Source organism: Ctenopharyngodon idella, chromosome 18, assembly GCF_019924925.1.
Source record: "Ctenopharyngodon idella isolate HZGC_01 chromosome 18, HZGC01, whole genome shotgun sequence".
Classification (NCBI taxonomy): domain Eukaryota; kingdom Metazoa; phylum Chordata; class Actinopteri; order Cypriniformes; family Xenocyprididae; genus Ctenopharyngodon; species Ctenopharyngodon idella.
The window spans coordinates 4,327,687-4,352,140 of NC_067237.1; the positions used below are offsets into that span (position 1 = coordinate 4,327,687).

The 24,454-nt window shown below is 35.6% G+C and overlaps 1 long non-coding RNA gene across 2 annotated transcripts; it reads left to right on the forward strand.

The window, feature by feature from the left end:
- Positions 1 to 4,383: 4,383 nt before the first annotated feature.
- Positions 4,384 to 24,215, forward strand: LOC127499828 (uncharacterized). 2 transcript variants are annotated; one of them, XR_007926203.1, is made up of 4 exons: positions 4,384 to 5,127; positions 13,737 to 13,902; positions 22,412 to 22,609; positions 22,843 to 24,215. It is a non-coding gene; the product is annotated as an uncharacterized LOC127499828 (long non-coding RNA). The 2 variants fall into 2 exon arrangements; XR_007926202.1 differs by having other exon boundaries at positions 4,390 to 5,127; positions 22,412 to 24,215.
- The last annotated feature ends 239 nt before the right edge of the window (positions 24,216 to 24,454 follow it).

Here is a 24,454-nt window from a genome sequence, read left to right on the forward strand (position 1 = left end):
CCACTAAAACAGCAACTAACGATATATTGCACATGCATATGCTAATATAACTAAGAGACTATCACTGCAATGGCACACATATGGTTATTGCTTTTAATATAAAGCAGCATGCAGGTTATATAGTCTTAATATATCTTGGCCCGTCCTCGACCGAACCAAAAGATCTACTCTTCACCACAATTGCAACATAACAGAAACCCATATAGGTTCCATCAGAACATTAAACACTAACAGATTATTAATTATGTGCAAAAAACACAAAATAACACTAAATTTGATCATTTACTCTACTTATACAGTCTGTATGAGAAAATCACATTTCCCTCATTTTGCATGTGTTTATTAAAGGGTCTCCATAGCCAGGAATGACTTTTCCTCTCCCAAGATCCATTAATGTACTAAAAACATATTTAAATCAGTTCATGTGAGTACAGTGGTTCAATATTAATATTATTTTTCACTTTATAATATTAATATTGAACCACTGTACTCACATGAACTGATTTAAATATGTTTTTAGTACATTAATGGATCTTGAGAGAGGAAATGTCATTGCTGGCTATGGAGGCCTCACTGAGCCATCGGATTTCATGTTATGTCCAACTGAAGTGATATTCAGAGATTTCATTAAGGCAGCATATTTATTAATTATTGTGATATTTACAAAGCCACTGAATAATTTTTTAAAGACAGCCTCAGAGTACTACAATCAATCATTTCACCAAAAAAAAAAAAAAGTAATATATTGTGTAATATAAAAAGTGACGATTATTTCGGGGACTCACTGAAAAAAACATAAATCAAGGCCTGTGTTTTACATACTCCTTCACAAAGGATACAATCTTAGGCTTTCCTTTTAGACATTCCCTTGTGGACATCTTTTCTTCCCTGTGATCTTAGCACTAATGAAAAACATTTAAAATATTTACTCTCTGAATCTTGGTTTTCAAAGTCTTGTCTTTTTTATGTTGTGGAAACTCAGATCTTGCATGTTAATCCAACAAGAAAATGGCAGTTCTTTGTAGTGAACCTCAGTGAATTAACTTGTTTTTCTCACACACTTACGCGCACACACACATACACATGCACACACACACACACACGCACCCACCCAAGCACACACACACACACACACACACCATTTTCCAGTTCTGCTGGGTTGTTTTTGTTTTATTTTGTCTGTCTTAATTGTTTTCACTTACTCTTCTTAAACCCAGCATTTATCATGACTATCTTATGTTCTCAGGGGAATGCTGTCATGTTGCTTCAACTGTAGTTCCTCCTCCTCCTCTCTCTCTAACACCAAAACACAGCCTTGACCGAGATGTATGGATGTTTGTTTTTTTTTCTTTTACATTTTTTTTAATATCATCTCCATTTTTTAGAGGTCAGAATTTAAGTATGCTTCCTGTATGTGTTTGTATAAAAAGTAGCCATTTCTTAAATTCTTAAATTGCCCAAACACTGATTAGCATTTGATATAATTGTACCGTGGTACCGCCAGAGTATTTTTTTTTTTTTTTTTTTTAACAAGGGAATTCATTCATACTCTTACAGAGAGAATGGCTTGATGAGCAGTTTTCCCCATTCAAGAAAGCATTTAATTAGAAAAATCCCACCCTGGCTCATTGGAAGAACGTGCTTGTGGCGACATTTCTGCAAAATAATATTACGTTGCTTCTTGCATGTTTTGCAACACATTCAAATCTAAATGTCCAGTGAGTGGTGCTAAAAGCACATTCAGATGTATCTGAAATAGATGAATGTGAATCTGGCAATGTTTTATTATGTTGGTTGTTTTAAGTATGTGGCAGTTCGGAAATGAAATGTCTGGCGGCACTAAAAGGTCAATGCTGTATTGGTTAGGTTTAGGGTTGAGTTTAGTGTAGGTTCTTCAGTACAATATTTTCAAAGGTTATAGTCTATAACCTTTGAAAATAATGTAGCACCCAACCCTAAACCTAACCGATAGGGTTAACGAAAACAAACGTGCATTTGCACTTGTTAAAGCAACCATGTCATTTTAGCTTGCTTCTACAGGTCTTTTACCGTGACTCGTGTTTCACGGGACTCAAACCCGAATGCTCAACATAACAAGTGCAATGCTGTACCAGGTGAGATACCAAGCAAGTTTACTATGTCAGAAAAGCCAAACATATGGAGCTGGTTATGATGCAAACATCAAAATGTATTTCTTTAGAAATCATGCACTATGGTAAAAGTGTTTTGAGGTCATAACATAATATTGTGCAAGGAACCGTGTGAAAATTATGAGACTATTATGAGACTTTATTAAAGGTAGGGTAGGCAATTTCGGAGAGGCTAGCAATAGCAAGCTAGCTTTGAAGCCCTTCAGAGCGTCTCCAAAGCCACGCCTCCTCCAAAACACATGAACATGCACAAATTAAACGGCGTTAAATGACCTCATATTTCAAAGAACATATTGCAATAATAGTTAATGTAAACAACTTATGGCTTGTTTCCACAGAGCAGTATGGTACAGTACAGTACAGTATGCAATTATTTCCATTTTGATTGTCAGAAGCTGTGAATGGTACCAAAATACCAAACCGTACTGAACCAATTTTTTGGGACCCTTCCGTTGGGTATCTAGCACAGTAGTCCGGTACCTTAAGGGTGGAGCTAGACTCACTATAGAATGTTGATTGGATGACAGAGAAAAATTTGAGTCTAAGGACATGAACAACTCCGGGTTGTCATCTTGTAATTATGTTTATAACATGGCATGAACGCAGCATAAGCATGTTGTTTTGGTTCAGGAGGTACTTTAAAGTTGGCTGCTGTTTGTTTGTGGCTCTCGGTGACTGATGTCTGTCTGCTTGGAGGTATGGAAATACATATGTTGACAGGCAGGTAGGACATCATATCATTGCATTCGGACCGATTGAACGAACATTTTTTGGTCCTGAGACTTCCACCGAAGATATATGTACATTTTTTAAAATATTTAGACCACTTCTATTATTGATTGCTGCAGAGGCGAGCGGTTTCATCTGAGCTCCATTCCCTGGTCGCTGGTGCTCCCTGTGTACAGACTGTGAAGAGAGTTTCAACCAGAATAACAAAAACTTTTTATGAAAAACAACTATTTACCCTACCTCTAAAGGTCCAGTGTGTAATATTTAGGAGGATCTATTGACAGAAATGCAATATAATATACATAACTATGTTTTCAGTGGTGTATAAAGACCTTATATAATGAACCTTAGAATGAGCCATTTCTATCTATATACACCGCGGGTCCCCTTACATGTTAAGTCGCCATTTTCGGCAACTTTGTCCTGTGTCAGCCACCGTAGCTTCTCTATGTGCTTTGACAGGGAGGGGTGAGCGGTGGACTGAGCCATTGGTTGCAATTCGCAACCTCATTGGTTTTACACATTGCATCTTTAATAGATAATCTACTACTGTAATCATAATTTGTGTAAAAAAGGAACAAAACACTGCCACTTGTGTTAATTTCAGAAGGAAACTAGTGAATTGTATGTATACATACATTTTTTTGGAGTTTCCCAAAAGTGTAGGTAGAAGTAAGTTTTTTCCAATGAGCCTAGATTGCAAAAATCTGTGTAGTGCAGGATGAGTTATCAATATTTATTGTATATCTGCTAAAAGCGACTTTTCTCATCTTTTACGAGAACACTGGCCTATTAGATGAACTTAAAGCAAACAAACATGGACTAAAAGCCACATTTTGATTCAATGTAGTCTTAAATTCTCCTTTCGTAGTGCCTGGGGTCTGTAACTGTGGACAAAATCTTAGAATGGCAGCATCTTGAGTTGTTAAAACAAAACCAGAATAACAACCATTCTGTTATGACTAAAGTCCACTTTGCAGCCGTTTTTGACAGAAAGCACCTGGGGGCACCAGACCGTAATCTTCCTCTCTTCCCACCACTCTCATTCTGCACTCTCCTCACCAAATCAGATGAATTATTAAAAGTTGCGGTTCATTCAGGCGAGCAGCGGCATGGCTTTCTGCATGAGTGAGTGTGATGGACGGAGTGTGTGCTTAATGCAGAGTCTGTACACAGGGGGCACCAGCGACCAGGGAATGGAGTTCAGATGAAACCACTCGCCTCTGCAGTTTCCACGTCAACACTGCCAAACTGCCTCAAACAAATGCAGTCAGCACACTGTCATGAGAGAGATAAAGCATCAAACAATGTAAAAACTGCCTGTCTGTCAACACAGAGCTGCGTTAACTCACACAGTCCTTCCCAGCACAGAGCAAACTGCCAATGAACTACAGAGAGATAAGCATTAAAAAAGAGATAAGTGAAGGGAAAAAGGAAAGGAACATTTTGAGAAAATGAACGGTGACGGGTGAGCTAATCCTTTGTCATTCACTTTTGGTTTTAATACATATTAAAATTCTATCATAATTTAGTCTCGCTGATGTTCTTCCTGTATCCTGTTAATTTTTTGAAGAATCTTCATGCAGCTTTTTTTGTTACATTAAACGACTGTAAAACAGACACCAAATATGAAAGAAAGAAAATAACCATAAATCAGATGATAATTATGAATGATGTCACATGTGAAGCTGTGGTAACTATTAACTGTTGTTGTTGGAAAAGATCTACATGACAATTCTTCCAAAGGAAGAAAAAATAACAGTATTTGACTTGCAGTGATGCTTGTGAGAGTAAATAGTTTGTGTGTTACATGGAAAATCATGTTTGGAACAACACAAGAATGAGCAAATTATGATTTTGTGTTTTTTTGTTGTTGTTGTTTTTTTAAATTATTGTTTTTTTTAAATATGTCTATACAGTTTTTATTAAAGGGGTGGTTGATTATGATTTCAGTTTTTTAACTTTAGTTAGTGTGTAATGTTGCTGTTAGAGCATAAACAACATCTGCAAGTTATGACGCTCAAAGTTCAGTGCAAAGGGAGATATTTTCTTTTAAAGAATTCGCTGTTTAAGGACTACAACAAACGGCTTGTAGGGACTACAATGAGCTTCTTCCCGGGTTTTACTAAAATTTACATAAACCCTGCTCCCGAGAACAGGCAACAAAGGGGGTGAGGCCAAGCTGGGCTGCTTTAGAGAAGAGGAAGAGCTGTTGTAGTAAAGTGTTGTTGCCATGTTACCACGACCTGTAAGTATGTTTTATTCTTTGTTGATGTGTTTTCGATTAATAGTTTCTATAGTTATTTTTATGTTGTAGCAAAGATGCAAACAAAGTGCAATGCTGTTTGGCTCCGCTAGCCAGTTACCTAATTGCTAATTCAAATTTATCCAACTTCGAATGTTGGTGTTTGTTGGTGTTTATGTGATCATTGTAAACTATTCTTCGATTAAAGCTTTTTATGTATTGTTTACCCATATGTTCATTTGGCTACAGGCATGCTAAACATGGTTCTGTGTAAACATGGTTCTTTACTGTAGTAAAGCCATGGTTAATCTTCGTAATGGGCTCATAGTTCTGACGACAGATATTTGGCTACACTCGTTCTATAAAGACAAAACTAACGGTGCTACACAGTCAGTAGCGATCACTATAGATCCGCAGTCTGTAATCAAATAATCCCTTCGAGGAATCATTTGTTAGAACGATTATATGAAATGGATATATATTTTTTGCGTGTATTAAGTTTTGTTTCTGTTATCTTCTGATTAATATCCAGTAATTCTTTTATTTTTTTATAAAAGTAGTGCGTGAGTACACAAAGTTTTGTTAACAGACAAACACTTGTTACTATTATTACTCTACAAAAATGCTACAACGCAATCATGTATTATGCCGTACTAAAGCTTTATTAAGGATAAACCGCATATTAAAACCTAACATAAACAGCAGTAGTATTTACAAATAACAGCGTATCTAAAAAGTATGACACTACAAACAAAAAAAACATACCATTCTGAGACATCCTGTAAGAGCCGTGCTTGCACAGGTTTTGCTCGATTCTTTTCAATATTCTCTGGGCCTGATTCCGGCTCAAAAAGGCAATATTGATGCCATTGTTTGCAATACACCGGAGCACATGCAACTGTAATGGCAAGGGGCATGAAGTTTCCGGACAACTCGCGCTAGACCAATCACAACACATTGGGCCAGCTAACCAATCTGAGCCCATTGCGTATTTCTGAGGGAGGGGCTTCATAGAACCAGGAGCTTAACAGAGCATTTTTAGGAGAAGGGAAATAGCAGTGTAGAATAAAGGTAAAATATGTGAAAAATAATGCGTTTTTTTAAAAACGAAGCATGAACACGTTACAGTGCACCCCGTAAACACAATCAAGCCTTCGAAAATAGCTGATCAACCACCCCTTTCATTTTTATTTCAGTTTTAGTTATTTTAGTACATGAAGGTGAACTAAATTAAAATGAGAATTTTTTTAATATTTTATTTTATTTTAAGTAATGAAAAGGGTTTTTTTTTTTTTTTTTTTAATGATTTTAGTTTTAGTTAACCCTGATTTAGAAATTACAGCTCAAATAACACATTTTTGTACAGAATAATTCATTTAAGTACATTACCAGAAAAAGCTGCACATTTATGCTTTTAAGCTCGTTCTTGTGCCTTACCTCATAGACTTCCTGTAATGGTTTTATTCAGTTATGTTCTATTTTGGCTAGAGGTGCACCGATACTAAATTTATTTGCCGATACGATAGCCGATTATTCAGAATGATATTGGCAGATGCCGAAACCGATAGTTTGGTTTTTCTTAAGGAAAAAAAATCTCTCCCAAATAATGTTGCAAACTATACAGGGAACCCTCTCATTTGGTACACTACAATATTAGAGGTTACAATTAACAACAGAAGTTTTATATTCAGCTGCTGTTTATTTTCAGATATAATAATTACACTCAAATAAAAACTGAAATTTATAAAACTTAGTATCACATAAGGTAGTTTTCATAAGCAGTTGTCTTCATGGCAAATTTACACAAACATAATAAACAGTAAATAAGCTCCTCTCTAGTGTTTTATATATATATATATATATATATATATATATAATGTATATATATATATATATATGTATATATATATATATATATATATATATATATATATAGATAGATAGATAGCTAAGGAATTGTGAACATTGGAACATTCCTGAGGTAAATTTGACATGATGTGACATTGTTCACAAACTGTTTTATTGACGTCTTTCCACGGTTGAAGCACAAATAAAGTGATTACATGAGATGTGATACATTCTGGTAAGTTGTACTAGGCTATATCTTTCAACATACCTTTGATATTCATGCATGTTTTTCGAGATATAACTTGTACTGAAAAGGACGAAAAGACTCCGCTGCCGCCTGAGCTGAGGCATTACAGCGATCTGACGTCACATTTAAGAGCGTCAAAACGCCATTTATTGTTTGAATTTCATGATAAAATGGACAGAATTTGAAAACTGAAACTTTTATTCTTATTAGAAGTAACAAAGCACAAAGCCTTTTGCGATTATTGGACGGGAGGCGCTACAAATAATATTTGATGTAGCAAAAAATAAAAATAAAAACGCAGACCTGGCAACCCTGGCTTGAACTACGGGTGATTCATAGGGTCAAAAAGAGCCTGCTTTAGCGCCACTATTTTTAAACTGTTAATAAGTTAAAATTCAACACAAAAGCTGGTTTGCCAACCACCAAGAAGAAGAAGAAGAAGAAATTCAACACAAGAGTGATTTTCTTCACACACAGTATGTATGAGTTGCTGTCTGAACACGTTTTTCTGCACCCTTTTGATTGACAGGATATAATCGGCCCTGATCATCGGCCATTTTTAAACAATCGGCCGATAGTGATAATAATAGCTTTTATCGGCCGATACCGATTGTTGGCTGATACATCGGTACATCTCTAATTTTGGCTATGTTTCATTGTGTTTTGGTTCTGTTTTCCCTGTTTGACCTAGTTTCCCAGTGTGTTTATGATCCCGTTCACCTGTTTTCTCATTAATTTTCTCATTAGCTCTTTTGTTTGCTCTGTGTATTTAAGTCCTCAGTTTTAGTTAGTTCCCTGTCTGGTATTGTTTGTGTTAGCGTGTGTTTGCTACTCCTTAAGCTCCAGTTGTTTCCTAAGTGTTTAATAAATAGTATTTTGATTATTCCTGGTCCGTTTCCTGAGCAATCCTTGACACTTCCATTGCAAGATCATTTATGTAAACACATTTTTTGCTTTTACAAACTGAGGTGAAATTATTTTCTAATCTAATCGACAGTATGTCGCTGATGCTGTCAGTGGAGTTCAAGCTGTTCTGAAGCCGGAACGTTCCTTTAATCATTTTGGTATAAATCATTTCTCAGCGAGCGCTGTGCGTGATGATTATTTCCTTCTAGCTCAGGGCTTTGGGGAATTCTCACTTCTGCCTTACTGTGCAGTTTCACTGTATTGTTTTGCTATTTTAACATTTGTCAGATGCATAATTGAACATCCAGAGCTAGAGAAAGATCAGATTAAAGGAGCACATCGCTCACTATCATTGATGAATGAGTCACTAATTCTCTTTGATTTCTCTTGCTCTCTTTCTCTCTCCTCATTCTGTCCATCTCTCTGCAGTTTCAATTAGTGCTTCACCTGTCTGTTTCAGTGACTATGCGTGTTTAAAGAAATAACAATGGCGGGTGTGAGAGGAGCTTTTTGGGAGACTCAACTGTTTGGATAAGAGCAGAGTTTAATCAGAGCAGCATGACAGTGAGGGAAGAGGCTGTGTTAAAGAAAAATGGGTGTGTGGGATACTATTCACTGAAGTTACCAAGCCCAAGTTGTTTTATCAAATGTGTTGTTGGCTGTATAACCTTGATGTTACATTTGAACCTTTCTTCACATTTGAAGTCTGCATCAGCTCCATTGTCAGAACTGCCATTAATAAGGCCCTATGAAGTCAATTTTATTTTTTCTCAAATTCAGTTTTTTTCATTTTAATATGTCTGGATTCTTTTTTTTTTTTTTTACACTTTAGTTTTTCTGGATTCCGTTTTAATGATTATATATATATATATATATATATATACACACACACACACACACACAGTCAAACCTAAAATTATAAGTGTTATCTGACATAATTAAGATAAATTTTTTCTGACACAGTTTAACTCTGAGATCTTGTCATATTTTATTACCATTTTTTTTTTAAACTATAGTGAATAAACTGTATTAATGAATGACATGTTCAAGATGTCTGAATAAATTTTGGTTTGACTGTACACACACACACACACACACACACACACACACACACACACACACACACAAAGAAAGTACTGCACAAGGTTTACTGTTTAAATTAAAACATGGAAGAATAATTGTGTGATATTCCTTAAGCATTCAAATTCTAATAGTTTTATTTTTACTTTGAGAAGTACGTTCTACTGTACACTAGTAATATAATTCATAAATTTTTCAAGTTAAACCAATACTTTATTTTGATGGGTTGTCATGAAGACCTTTGAGTTTATTTGTGTATCTTATGATAGTTTTTTACCAAATGAAACAGTGAAATGCTGGTGAAGTGACTCTCAGAGCAGCTCTGGAGATGAAGTTCATGAGTTCATGTCCTCATATGAGACTGCAGACACTGAACAGACACTGACACAGAACAGACTTCAGACTTCAATTTTTGCACTTTAATATTCACAGACACTAGTCTATCACGACTTGATTATGTGTACAGCCCTACTTATTCCTCTAAAAACTGACAAATTCCATGACGTTCCGCATTATAAATTCCATTTTTATGACCAGATTTCATGATTCCGCACCGCAGAAATCGTAAGGCCCTACATTAACCACCTATGAAACACAGCTTACGTCTGCAATAACATTCTACCATAGAGATGCTGGAACTCTTGAGCGAGCTTTCATGAACCGCATTGATTATTGCAATGCCTTTTAATTGGAATAGCTTCCAAAACTCATGAATGTTGTTCCAGAATCAATACAAGATCTTGATCCAGGAACACAATTTAAAATTTAAAGGCTTACACGGTGACGTACGCCATTAAAAACCTTTTCAAAGAATATTTATTTAATATATCCTAAAAAGATCCTTATGCTTTAAAATTAGATGATCTGGGCTGACTCATCAGGATGACCATGAAACCTTGAGCCAGAACAGCCGGAGGCTAAAGAAAGACAGAAAGTCCTCCAGAGAGATGGTGGATAAATATATAGACGCACAGGAAGATGAGAAGCGAGAGTGTGTGTGTGTTTTTCATGCCCATATGGAGAGACGGAGGCGAGGCGGAGTATTATTGCTGGCTCTCAAATATTCCAGATGCTAAACACTATCAACTCTAATCATCAGGAGATTTAGCAAATAAAAACGAAGAGCACAACAAATCAAAGCCTATTTGAGGAAACACTGCCTCCCTCGTCACCATAACACAAAGTCAATACGTAATATTGCTCCCAAACTACTGACAAACAAGTGTGGACTGGAGGAGAGAACGCAGGGCAGTTATTTGGCCATTATGGTGGCAGGTTAGACTCTCTCTTGTGGTAATAATGAACTCCATCAATCGCCATCCATTACCCAGTGAATGGCTGGCACCCTCAAGAGGACGGCTCTGTGGTGCCCATAAATCACAGAGAGGGTATCCTAACAGAGGCCAATTACAATATATCCAGTGACAAGGTGTAAATATCCCATTACAAACACGCACTGTAGCAGTACTACATCGATGGAATCAGATAGTAATGCCATGGTACTTTGAAGTTTTAGATTGACTTGCATGTATTTTTTTTACTTGTATGTATTTTTGATGTATTTTACATGATCACATATGCGTGATAATACATCCATATCACAAGGTGTCAGTATGAATCCAACACAACAGCCAGAAAATAAACTCTGTGACTAACAAAACTTTATCACACTTTATCCGGTAAGTGAAGCAGTGTATCATTACTTCCAGTCCCATCGCAGCGCAATCAAAGCTAATGGCTGAATCCTCTCGCCGCTGTTACTGCAGCGTATGTGGCTGCTCCAATTCTAAACAATGACACCCTTACCTCAGTTTTCATGATTTCCCAACACGAGAATAATTGAGGAAAGCATGGGTAAGACTAATACGGTGGGATGAAGGTCCTTCTTTTAAAAATAATATGCGGGAGTATGTTTGTGTGAAGTAGTCCTATGCATTTTTAAACTGAGGATGTTTACATCTCATATCTTTAACCTGCTTAAATGTATTTCCCTTCCAAATGTGCATTCTGAATAATAAATAAATTTATTCCCAACTAACCTGCCGCAGTCCTGCTCATAACTACAATAACCATGTTTTTTGGTTTTATTTGTAGTAAAACCATGGTTAATTTTTGTAAGAGCATTATTAAAATAGATGAATGAATGCGCCGTAACTGCCTTAAAGAAATATAACAATGTTAAACATTTAATTAAACCATTCAAACCGAATCAGAAAAAAATAAAACGGAAAACACAGAATAAGACCGATTCATTGGGCCCTAAAAAAAATTAATTCTTATCTTATTCATCAGGTCTCACATACACTTCAGCATCACAATCACTAATTTAGAGCACTGAAACGTGTGGTGAAATAATCACGTATGTTTACGAGCCACAGCTTTCTCAGAATAACTCTTCTCCTGTCTCTGAAAATGTCTGGATTTTGAAATCATCCAGCGGATTCTTATGAGGAGTTTAGTCAACTAGGTGATTACAACAAATTGAAAACATACATAACTGGAAGAATTGAAACACCACTTAGACGAGCGCTTCCAGTAACCAATTCCGCTGTGATAAAGGCCTATTATTCTCACACATTTTGTTCATCACGACAATTGTTATATGTTCCCCATGTCTTGATTGGACTTTTATGTTACTCTCTGTCTTATGCCATGTTTGTAGTTCTTTGTAGTTTTCTTGTTTATTAGTCTCATTGTGTCTTGTTAGCCAATTAGCTCCCTGTGTATATATAGCCCTTGTGTTTCTCTTGTTCTTTATCAGTCAGTGTTTGCTGTAGATGTGTGTAGATTCACATGGAAACAATGAGACTAATCAATGAGAAAACTACAAAGAACTACAAACATGGCACTCGAGACAGGAAGAAACATAAAAAAGTCCTGGGGACAAGACATGGGGAACATTTTACAACAATCTTCACAAATGAACAACTTTTATAAATTCTGAAGCCTAAATACAATTGCTATAAGTAAATAGCTAAATGCTAGCTGTAAACAAACTACACCACAGCATGACTTCATCGTCACTGCCATTAAACTTCCAACAACTCTCAGTCTTTGTTTAAAAACATTTTTCCTAAAAGTTTGAGTTAGAATAGTTTGCAAGAGGCGATTATAAACACAATGAGGCTGTAAAAGCAGACTATTGAGTAGTTGAGTTTACCTGTTCGGCTGATGACGTTTATTGTATCCGACAACATCTGTAGTCCCATTTAGACTTGTTAGCAGCCGCCTTTTAAAGTATTACTGATGTATTTTATGTTGTAGAATAAAAAAAGAAATTTACAGACTTTACCTTATTTTCAAAAAATCCATTGACTTTGGGATGATGTAACTGGATTTGCTCATTTCTGGGTTTTGGCCTATAATACATCATCCCTGCAGCACTCTATAGAAAATTACTGAGTGTACCTTTAACATAAAAAAAAGTAGACAATACAAAAATGAAATACCCCACTGTCTCCTGTCCAGCGGTTCATTACTGAGCTTCTTCTAATTGAATTGAATTTAATTATCCTGGTTAATGCACATTTGCACACTCATGAGAAAAGCCGACTCTGATGAGGGCTGGGTCGTATAGATAAAGAATAATTCCCAGATAAACGCTGATATCACCACATGCTGTGCGAGATTAACACTAATCTTATGGAGGTCCCTGTTTATTAGCTGTGCAGTTAAACATGATGCAAGTATATCAACAGGCCCATGGATCCTAACTGCAATAATTAATTGCAAATCTCCAGGATTTTTCCAGATGTCCCCAACATCCTTTATCCTTAACAAACAACAAATTGTAAATTGCCAGTTATCAGGGTCCAAGCTCTAATAGCTCATGTAGACAATTTGGTGATTTAATTCCCATTTATCTTTCCAAATAATGTGCTTTTACTGCAAAGTTAACAATCTTGAATCCCTACTGATACTGTAAGGTAGGGTTTGATGCAATAGCTTACAAAAATACATGTTATTCCAAAAGAGAACTGATCTCAAAAGGACATCTGTAAATACTCAACCAATCACGTTGATGCTAAAAGATTAGAGGGCTCATACTACAAGTATGAGATCTCTACAACGTACGGTCTCTGACATCCTTGGTTTATGTTACACTAACAATTAAAAGTTATTAAAACAAAAGAAAATGTGTTGTGGTCTCCATTTTTATGTTAGACTAACTTGAGCTGATTAAATTGCTATTGCAGTGTTAGGTTTAACAGTGATATGAAGTGAACACAATAATACTAGGGACATTTATTAAGAAAGCAAATAGAGTTAATTTTGATTTGATTTTAAAGATGAAATGGGGAGTATTTTGAAAACTGACTTTAAAATATTCAATATGCCATTATTTTTACACTTGTTTGTGAGTAGTGGTGCAGATGTTACACAATCCACCTTTAAGCCCAGCTCTAAAAATTTCAAGAATTTCAATGCTGTATGTGTGTCTCTATGCGTAATTGTAGCCTCAAAATCTTTGGCTGCCTTGACCTCATGTTCACTAGTGTCAAGTAATCTGTGGTAATTTATTGATTGACAGGTGCTGGTTGGAATGCAGGAACCCTTTATAACTGTCTGACATCAATCAGCATGTGTGTCCAGGGCATACCTGACATTGAGGAGGAGATGCAAGGAAATGTGGACATCAAAGACCAGAGAATAGAGAGAAAAAGATGAGTGTGAGGAGAAGAAACCATTAAGAAAGGGTAAGTGATAGTTTGAAGCAGTGGCTTTCAGCTCACCAATATTTCATTAACCTTGTAAAACCCAGCAATTCATTTTTATCCTCTGTAGAAGGCATTCATTTTGCAGGGGAATTTTTCATTTGAGTTCATACGTGTAGTTTAAAGTCAGCATGAAATGAAAATTCACATTATATATTTTATAAATTCATGTTATGGATCTTACTGTGAATAATTCATCTGTGCATGTTCATTTTTTTTTTTTTTTAATTTTGGCCTCGTAATGTTTAATCATCATCTTTATGGTGTCATATGCAAGACTTCTCAAATCATTTAACCTGATTAAACCCGCCCCTTCCAGCTCACATTCATCTGCCTCTGCTTTTGATTGCCACGCCCACATCTCAACATCCAATCAAGAACTGATTCATAGAACCAAGTCCCGCCCTACCTTTTTTTTTGTTTCGATAATCTGTTACACTCCGATGAACATCACAATACAGAAGAAAATATCTGTTGCTACTTCCATTTCATCATGACTTTAAAGTGTGTGTCTTAAAGGGAAAACAGCACGAAGTGTGATCATATGACTTCAGGCCCTTGATAAAGGCTACTTCAAGAAAAGAACAAACTGGTTTGACGTCATTTCAAACAAAATCAGGCCAAAACTAAATTCGTTTGGAGCTCGAAACAGCTTGTCAAAGTTAACTTTTTTCAGAAAAGTTTGTTCCAGCTGGTAAACGCGAACTAACTCTGAACTACCACTGGCCTGTTGGGATTACATAATAGGTAGGCGTGGCTCTGGGACTCCGCCTTCTTTGATGTGGAAATCTCAGTTTCATTTTTTCTGTTCAGTCCTTCGAGGTCAAGTGAAAAAACATGAACACACTGGAGAGCTGCTTTATAGTCGAAATTTAAGTTGTAATTCTTCTGAAAGAGACAGACACTTTTTGTTTAATACTGTAAATTTGCTTGCTTTAAAGGGGTGGTTGATTATGATTTCACTTTTTTAACTTTAGTTAGTGTGTAATGTTGCTGTTTGAGCATAAACAACATCTGCAGAGTTACGACGCTCAAAGTTCAAAGTAAAGGGAGATATTTTATTTTACAGAAATCACTTTTTAAAGGGGTCGTTCATTGCAATTTCACTTTTTTTAACTTTAGTTAGCGTGTAATATTGCTGCTTGAGCATAAACAGTATCTGCAAAGTTACAGCACTGAAAGCTCAATGCAAACAGAGATATTGTCTTTTAAAGTTATGGCAGTTTAATGCCTACAAAAACGACCGGTTTGGACTACAATGAGCTTCCCGGGTTGGTGACATCATAAACCCTGCAATTAACATAAACACTGCCCCCGGGAACAGGCAAAAAAGTGGGAGAGGCCATGTCGCGTGCATACAAGTCATCTTCCTAGGGACACTGGACTTCGGGAACAATGTTTAAAATTTTAATGTTTAATTCTGTTCCTGACAATTATAATGCTAATTTAGCTGTCTGTGCTGCACATTTTACGGAAGACAGCTTCCAGAATCTACACGAGTTCAATGCTGGATTTGCACAAAGGCTATTACTGAAAGATGGAGCAGTTCCCACTTTAAAAGCAGAAGCTGCTGTTTATGGGCCCCAACCTGTAAGTATGTTTTATTATATAGTTTCTGGAACGTAAACAAAGACCAACGTGGTTTGGCTTCGCTAGCCAGTTAGCTAAATTGTATTTCATACTTCTCAAACAAACGCCTACAAACACCAACAAACTTCTACGTAATCACACCAGCGAACTTCTGTTGGTGTTTGTTGGCGTTTCTGTTATCAGTGTACAGCATTGTTTCATTACGGCTTTTATGTTGTGTTTACCCACATGCTCGTTCATGCTATAAATTAAACAATACCTTTACAAAAATGCTACAGTAAAGCTTTAAAAAGAACACTATGGGGCAGCAGTAACATTTACAAGTGACAGCATATCTAAACACTTTGACACAAATACAAACAAAAATACTTAACCTTCATAAACGTCCTTTAAAAGGCATGCTTGCAGAGGTTCTGCTTGACCCTCTTCATCATTACTGCTATCTGGGTCTGATTCGGGCTCAAATTGATAAGGCAATATTGACGCCATTATTTACTTTCCACCGAAGCATTGACTGGACTTTGACTGAAGCACATGTGATGTTTGTCCATAATGGGGAATCGTGACAACGTATTCCGGACAGCGAATCACAATACACAGGGCCAGCTAACCAATCTCAGTCCATTACCTATTTCTGAGGAAGGGGCTTCATAGAACCAGGAACTCAACAGAGCGTTTTTTAGGAGAAGGGAAACAGCGGTGTAGAATAAGGGTAAAATATATGAAAAATACGGCGTTTTTTTAAAAAACTAAGCATTAAGACATGTTAAATTGCGCACCATAAATCAAGCCTAGAAAATAACCAGTGAACCATCCCTTTAAAGACTACAACAAATGGCTGGTAGGGACTACAACAAGCTTCTTCCTGGGTTGGTGACATCACTAACCCTAAAATTTACATAAACCCCGCCCCCGAGAACACGCAACAAAGGGGGTGAGGCCATGTTGGGTTGCTTTAGAGAAGAGAAAGAGTTGTTGTAGAAGAGTGTTGCCATGTTGTTGACGATGAGTTGAATCAACTCCACAGCAACTACATAAATTTATCCACTAACCATTCAGAAACGTCCAGTTGCATTCTAAAAGTTTAACTTCTTCCTGAGTCTCTCCATCAGTGTCGACTCCGGTTTGAACAATGTAAGGCTGAACACCGTTATTGATGATCGTCATTTTGGCTGTGTGAGATTCTCCAGCTTTGTTGTTGTTGAGCAACTGAAGCGTGAGCTGTTAAAGCTCCGCCCTTTTCTGGAAAGGGGGCCGGGAGCAGCAGCTCATTTGAATTTAAAGGGACACACACAAAAACGGCGTGTTTTTGCTCACACCAAAATAGGGGCAAATTTGACAATATAATAAATGATCTGTGGGGTATTTTGAACTGAAACTTCACAGACACATTCTGGGGACACCTGAGACTTATATTACATCTTGTAAAAGCGGCATAATAGGTCCCCTTTAAAGCAATCTATTGTATAAAGTGCTAAAAAAAAAACGAGTGACATTACTGGACTCTTGTGTTTTTTTGGAACTTGCATATTAACTGTCATTGTCTGGCAAGAGCTGGGTAAAGAAAAAAATTTCAGCAATTTTTCTTTGTGTTTGACTAAAAAAAAAAAGAAAAGAAAAGAAAAAAGGAAAAAAGAAAGAAAGAGCATATTGTTTTGAAACGGCATGAGGGTGAGTAATTGATTTTTGTGTGTGCAAAGTTTAGTTCATGCATGCTTAGTGGAAAAACCTATTAAATGCAGATGCTGCGAATGCATATTCATAGTAGTGTGTATAACAAATACAACATATAAAAATCTTTTCTATCATTTTTATAATTCTAATTTTACAGAGGACATGAAAGAAGAAAATTAGCCTGAAACCTAAAAAAAGGCCTTCATTTTACACCTCGACAGAGGACATACTATAAAATATGAATGAAATGTTTAAAATTGTCATATTGTTTATGAAATTGTTTCAAACATGGTCTATAATGGTTTGAAATCCCCCATGGATGTAAACAGACTGACACAGATGACGCATGAGGACATTAACATCATGAAATAACATCAAGTTATTCACCTCTAGTAAATGTGATGAACATCACTGGACCTTTTTGGGCTCACTGAACCCTGTAATGATCATTGCTCATCGTTTAGTTTGGGCTACTCTGAGGGATAGAAAGTTTAATGCATGACAGGGTAGCCAATGAGGATCCAGCTTCAATGGCTCCTCCATGGGTTCTGAGCAATTAGACAGACTAGACCAATCAATCCTGGCCTAGTGAGAGTGTGTGACATACTCAAAATGAAATCAAGTGGCCTGAAGGTTCAAGAAAGTATTTGTCCTTTAGAAATAGCAGGCTATGAATGTCACAGATACACAAATCTAGTTGAGACAGGCAGTAGTTATTTGACCAACCTGGGTTTAACTTCCTTGTTCAAGGGCACAAATGGAATTCAGTAGTCAGCCAATGAGATTACAGCTTGTCAGATCAAAAAAGTTTGCTTTTACAGTGAACAGACTGTGAATGTAAAGAAAACTCACATATTTCAAACTATCACTTCAGTACACACAACTTCAAATTTCAAGTTGACTTTATGTAAAATTTTAAGGCATCATCAACACTTACCTTTGTTGAAACAACACATTTTTTTTTTTATTTATTTTTTTTTTACAGTGATATTAAAAAGAAAGCCTGGTTCCTTTTTATATGTCATGTTTGCTTTTTCCAACTGTCAAATGGAACTGATTAACAATATATTATGTTTGTGTACAACGAGAAATTAAAATTAAATAATAATAATGATAATAATAATTTTAAATAGACTGTTAAGTGGACACTTGGCACTTTTTTTATTGCCTTTTCCTTCTATTACATATTTTTTTAATCATAAATTATATAATTCAAAAGCTTAAACACTCAAAATTAATCCTGTTCATCCTGTTTAGAAATTAGACATTGTTTTACCAAATGGTACTTTAAAACCTTTAAGCTGACTCAACTTTTGTGATATCAATTTCAAATTTGGAAGACAATTAGCAATTTTAATTAGCAACTTTGTAAAACTTAGCAATTTTAGAGTCCAAATTATTTTGCAAAACATATATTTTGTATAAAATATAAAAAGGCTTAGTTCAGTACATATGCTTTAGTAAACTTACACTTCTATAACTTTTCTATACTTTCATTTTTTTTAAGTTTATGTTTAAAGTTCACTTCTGCAATAATCTCCTGAGTGTCTTCTTCAAAAGGAGACCAACTTTAGGTCTGTATTCCAAAGCATTCATGAATACAACCATTTACGTTCAGATACATGCTCAAAAAAGGGGATGACAACTAGTAAAGAAATTAAAATAAAGAATTTCACACGTTACTGTATATTGATAGTTTCTCGTGGTTGTTCTGTTTCTATTTTTCTGCTACTAATTTCCGCATTTCTGTTTCATGAGATCAGAGCATTTCACCTCCTCCTCCCACACACACACACACACACACACACACACACACCTGGGTGGTAGGAGACCACTGAACTGGGATTGAGAGAGTGGGAGGAAGCGGACAGGTCAAGGTTTGAAAGTATTGTGTATATTTTCAAGCGTTGACCTGTCCGCTTCCTCCCACTCTCTCAATCCCAGTTCAAGTTCAATGCTTTTCTACCACCCACACACCCACACACCCACACACACACACACACACACTGTACTGACTGCCACATGGGTAACAAGTACACTGCACTAGAAATAGAGCAAGATGATGTAAGTTCTTGTACATGAGCGCTTTGTTATGCAGGTTAACAATCTCAGTATTGTGGTCAACTAACCTCTACTCACTTTCTATGAGACATATGAAAGGTTTGACAGCTACCCAAGAGCTGCCTGAAAGACTTAACAAGACACCTTTAAAACATGACCTTTAACGCGAGAACAGTGTGTGTGCGTGAATCACACGTTGATTCTGCTGTGAATATGAATATCCACTGAAGCTTAATAAATGTCATTGTTGGTGCTTCTCTAGTTCTTATCAGTATTTGGACACAGTGACATTTGTCTTTTGCTGTGCTCCTGAACACCTGGCCGCATCTCTTATCTCTGATAACTCGGTCTCAATTAGCGTGAGCAGCCTTCTTTGGCATTTTGCGCTTCTTATCAAACTTCAGGCAGCCTGAATCCACACTGTTCCCCCCATCCAAACATGATATATCAGACACTTTTGACATCTCTGAAATTAAAAGATCCTGCTTAAAATCTTCTTGCAAAGTTGCTGGCAGGTGTAACAGATCGGTTCCTTTCTTTTCTATTATGGAGTCAAAAAAAAAAAAAAAAGGCAGAGAAAAAGATTTAAAGATTTTTGTGACTTTAACTCACAGAGAGCATTTTAATTTGTTTTCTAGGACTAGACATCTAAAACACACTTCCTTCTGTTTTGAGTGCCAGATTTTTTATTTTTTTTCATGCAATACTTGAAAAAAAAAAAAAAAAATAGGCTCCTTCACCCAAAAATGAAGTGAAATTTAATTTGTCCAGGTTGTTTGCACACTTACATTGTGCCCAAAGGTGTTGGATATAATTCTCTATTCATTAAAATGAATCTGGTTATTGAAAATAAATATCAAGAGTAGGTTATAATAAAACAATATTCTGTCTGAGGTGAATCTGTTTAAAAATAACCCGCTGTTTTATCTGTATTTGGCATTTCCTGATAAGAATCACAGAATTAATGAGGTCTGTGTTTAACCTGCCAATGGCGTCCAGCAACCTTTCTCTGCAGTTTTTTTTTCTCTATCTCCGCAGTACATAATCTGATAAGAAACACATCCTTGATTCAGTTATTTTGAAAGCCAGGATGGCCTGTGTATTATGCATCAAATTTAAACTCTTTGGCCGTTGCTCTGTATCTCTTGCTATTTCAAATATTTATACTGGCCTTTTCATATTAAAATATATAAATTATTTTTATACAAATTATTTCAAAATTATAGAAGTCTCTCTTCAAGGCTGCATTTATTTAATCAAAAATACAGTAAAAACAATAATATTTCAAAATATTATACAATTTAAAATAACTGTTTTCTATTTGAATATATTTTAAAATGTAATTTATTCCTGAGATGTTAAAGCTGAATTTTCAGCATTATTACTCCAGTCTTCAGTGTCACATGATCCTTCAGAAATCATTCTAATCATGCTGCTTAAAATTTGTGTGTAAATGGTGATAATTTTTTCAGGATTCTTTGATGACTAGAAAGTTGAACAGCATTTATTTGCATTTATTACATTTCTTTATTAAATTTATTAAAGCATAATAAATGTCTTCAATGTCACTTTTAATCAATTTAATGCATCCTTGATTAATTAAAATAGTAATTTCTCTCTTTTTTTAAATCTTACAACAAATGTTTCAATGGTATCACTGTTTCCACAAAAATGTTACAGAGCAAAAACTGCTTTCAACATTGATAATGATAATAATAATAATAAATGTTTCTTGAGCAGCAAATAATCATATTAGAATGATATCTGAATGATCATGTGACACTGAAGACTGGAGTAATGATGCTGAAAATTCAGCTTTGATCACAGGAATAAATAATATTTTGAATTGTATTAAAATAGAAAACAGCTATTTTAAATTGTAATAATATTTCACAACATAACTGTTTTTACTGTATTTTCGATGAAATAAATGCAGCCTTGGTGAACAGAAGAGACTTCTTTCAAAAATATTAATACATTTTGTTTCCAAACTTTTTACATCTATACACTTCTACCACTTTGGGTTGAATTACCTGGAAAAGTGTTGAATTTTTAGGAAAATCAGAAAACAGAATGTATTGTAGAACCAGTACAGCTGTGCCTTACAGCACTATAATAAAACAAATACATAGAAATGTGCTCTTTTGTTGGTGACTTGAACATTTTTGAGCATAATAAGATGGAATAACTCTTAAATTCATCCACATGGTGAGCACTACATACTGTAGCCACAAGTACACCAGAATCCAACTCCCTTTGATTCTGACTTGGGGAATAAATTTGGGAATTCTGAATTATTTTACATATCACACAGATTTCAAACATCTAGGACAATAGAAACACTTCAAACTTTATCGTAACTAGTGCAGAATCAGAAACTTCATAGCCTGCACACAGCTAGTGTGGAAGTCCTCCAGGGACGGGACGTTCTTCATCATGCGTTTATCTGATGCTGAGACAGGAGAGGAATGAGAAATCAGTGCTGGAGAGAGAAGCCATGATACCGGCCCTATCTGACATGGCTGGAGTCAATAGCACTTCTTGCTGGTAACCCTTTAGAAATGGAATTGCTTTTATCAACAACCAAAAGGTCTGTAAAGGAGAGATATAAAAGTTTTATTGTTTATACTGAGATGCATATATTTGGAGTTTCAGACCCTTCTGAACGGCATGATGCTTCACAATGTTAGAACTCATATAGGATTATATGATAAATTATTGGTTACAGCATGAAATTATTCTGTTTGATTTGAATGTGAATACAATTTTTGTCATGACTGTTTTTTGGATGAATTTGATGGAAATCATAAACCCGTTTCTGTTGTCATCAATTATAAGCCAGTGTAAATGGATACACAAATGCTGAACATTTTCACATTATTGAAAAACTAAATTAAAATGTAGCTTCATTTGCATAATTAAACACCATCTTGGAGACCATAAATACATTGTTGATGAAATGTAATTTTTATTGTCTGAAATTGGTTGAGAACATTATGTTGAATATACTCTCATAATCTTTGCAACAATAGGATTTGCTGTTATTGTTATAAAGCACTGTTGCATTTTACAATTGTTTTACAACAACCCAACCATATGAAATTAATGCACTACAGCAAGTTACAGAAGCACAATTCTAAGCAATATGCTGTTCTTGTTTCCTTAGGAAATGGCTTTCCAGGGTCCTTCTTGTCAAAGGTTTGCTTGTGGTCCAGAGATTGCTCTGGGCTTCCACTCAGCCATGTCAGAAGGGATTTTTCAGGCTTACACCACCCCAACAGAGAACAAGATAAACAATGATTCACTCCGAACAACAGCTCATGGCCCAGAAGGCTTGTGTGGCCACTTCTATGGCCTTTTCAGTGTATGATCCACTGTTGTTCCACACTTAAATTGAACTCTTTATGAACACTGTGTAGAGTGACATCATCAGTTTAACCAATTAGAATTAGCTCATTACCGCACCTATAGGGTCTTGCTTATTTGCAAATGTATCCATTGCTATAGGGCATTCCAGATTTAACAAAGAAAAGAAAATAATATATATACCTTCCATATAAAGTATCTGTTTTCTACACTTTCTTTCTTTTCCTTTAGCCACCCACACGTACTCAGACATGCGCTTCCTGCATCCGAACTGTGGAAGCGGATGTCAGTCCTGCCTGAAGAACATTCTCTCCCCACTGACTCACTGCTAAACCCCGCAATGCTGCATGTATGCAGATCTCACTTTCATGAAAATGAAGTTGGCCTCCGAGCCTTTTGTGTTCAAATACTAATGTCAGCTGGGAAATCTGCTACATGTAATCCTCTTTTGAATTTGAAAGGCAATATGAATGATCAGTAAACAACGGTGATGGGAAGATGAACACTCTGAGGAACAACCGAGAGGTAGTGTTTGGGGGTGAAGACTAAATAAACAGGCAGAATTCAAAGTGTCTTGGAGGAATCCTCAGGCAAAGAATGGCTCCTGGTTACCTGGTTTGGATTTTGTTGGAGAATTCAGACGTGACATCGTAGCTCTGTTTGAAAAGCTAGTGAGCTGTAGACAGCATTTTAAGGTGGTCTCGATGTGAAACTGTGATGTGAAAAAAACTTCGGCAGCATAGTTAAATTGCCTTCTAAGAGAACTTCTTTTGGCCAAATTCAAAAGCGGCATTACATGTATCCTTCAAAGGCTACACTTGTGAAAAGGAAGTGTGCTTAACTGTACTGAATGTGCACTTGTTGAGTACTTCAAACCTTAAAACTATATTTTTTTTTAAAATACTGTATTTGCAGATAACACAATATTAACAAAATAAAAGGCCTCTTAAGTGTAAACATTCAAGACTGTTTCTTAACACACTTAAGTACACTTTTAAAAAGTGCACTTTTTAACGTCAAATTAAAAGTTTTACTTTAAAGTACATTTCAAAGGATTATGTTTAACTAATAATTTGTTGTGCTACAAAGAAGTACATTTATTTTGATATGTTGACTAACATACTAAAGCACATGTAAGGTACTTTATTATAATGTTTTACCGTAGTGTATTATTTGATATTACGCTTAAAGTTAATATATTTTAAATGTACTAAATTGCAACTTCATTACAAAATGCAATTAGAAATATTTTTAAATGCACAACATATAGCTTTTGATAGAAATGACATTAAAGTGTCTTTTACTTTACCATAAATGCACATTTGTGTACATTTGGCAGCACACATTAACCATATTTCAAAGACAATAATATAAATATGTACTTCAGTCCTACTTAAGTAGGTCAAAAAAGCACTCTTAAATTCAACTAATTCTATTTAATATAAACTATAATACATTTTCATTTAACAGTAAATAATATGGAATTATGACATATGGAACTTGTCTGAAAACATTACATTCAGTTGGCAAAGTATATTCTTTTAAAGTATATAATTTCCATAATAAGTACTATTTTTTCAAAGTATGCTACACTCAAAAAATTTTGGGTTGAAAATGGACAAACCCAGCGAGTGGGTTAAATGTTTGCCCAACGTGCTGAGCAGTTTTAATTAACCCAACTATTGTTCAAAAATTACTATATGGCTTGCTTAAAATCATCCCAAAATAGGTTGGAAATTAAAAAACCGGAAACATAATTACTAGAGGCAACAATAATAATCAAAAGGTGAACATTTATTAATAAGCAATTTAATAAATGACTATTGTGTAAGTATTATTCATT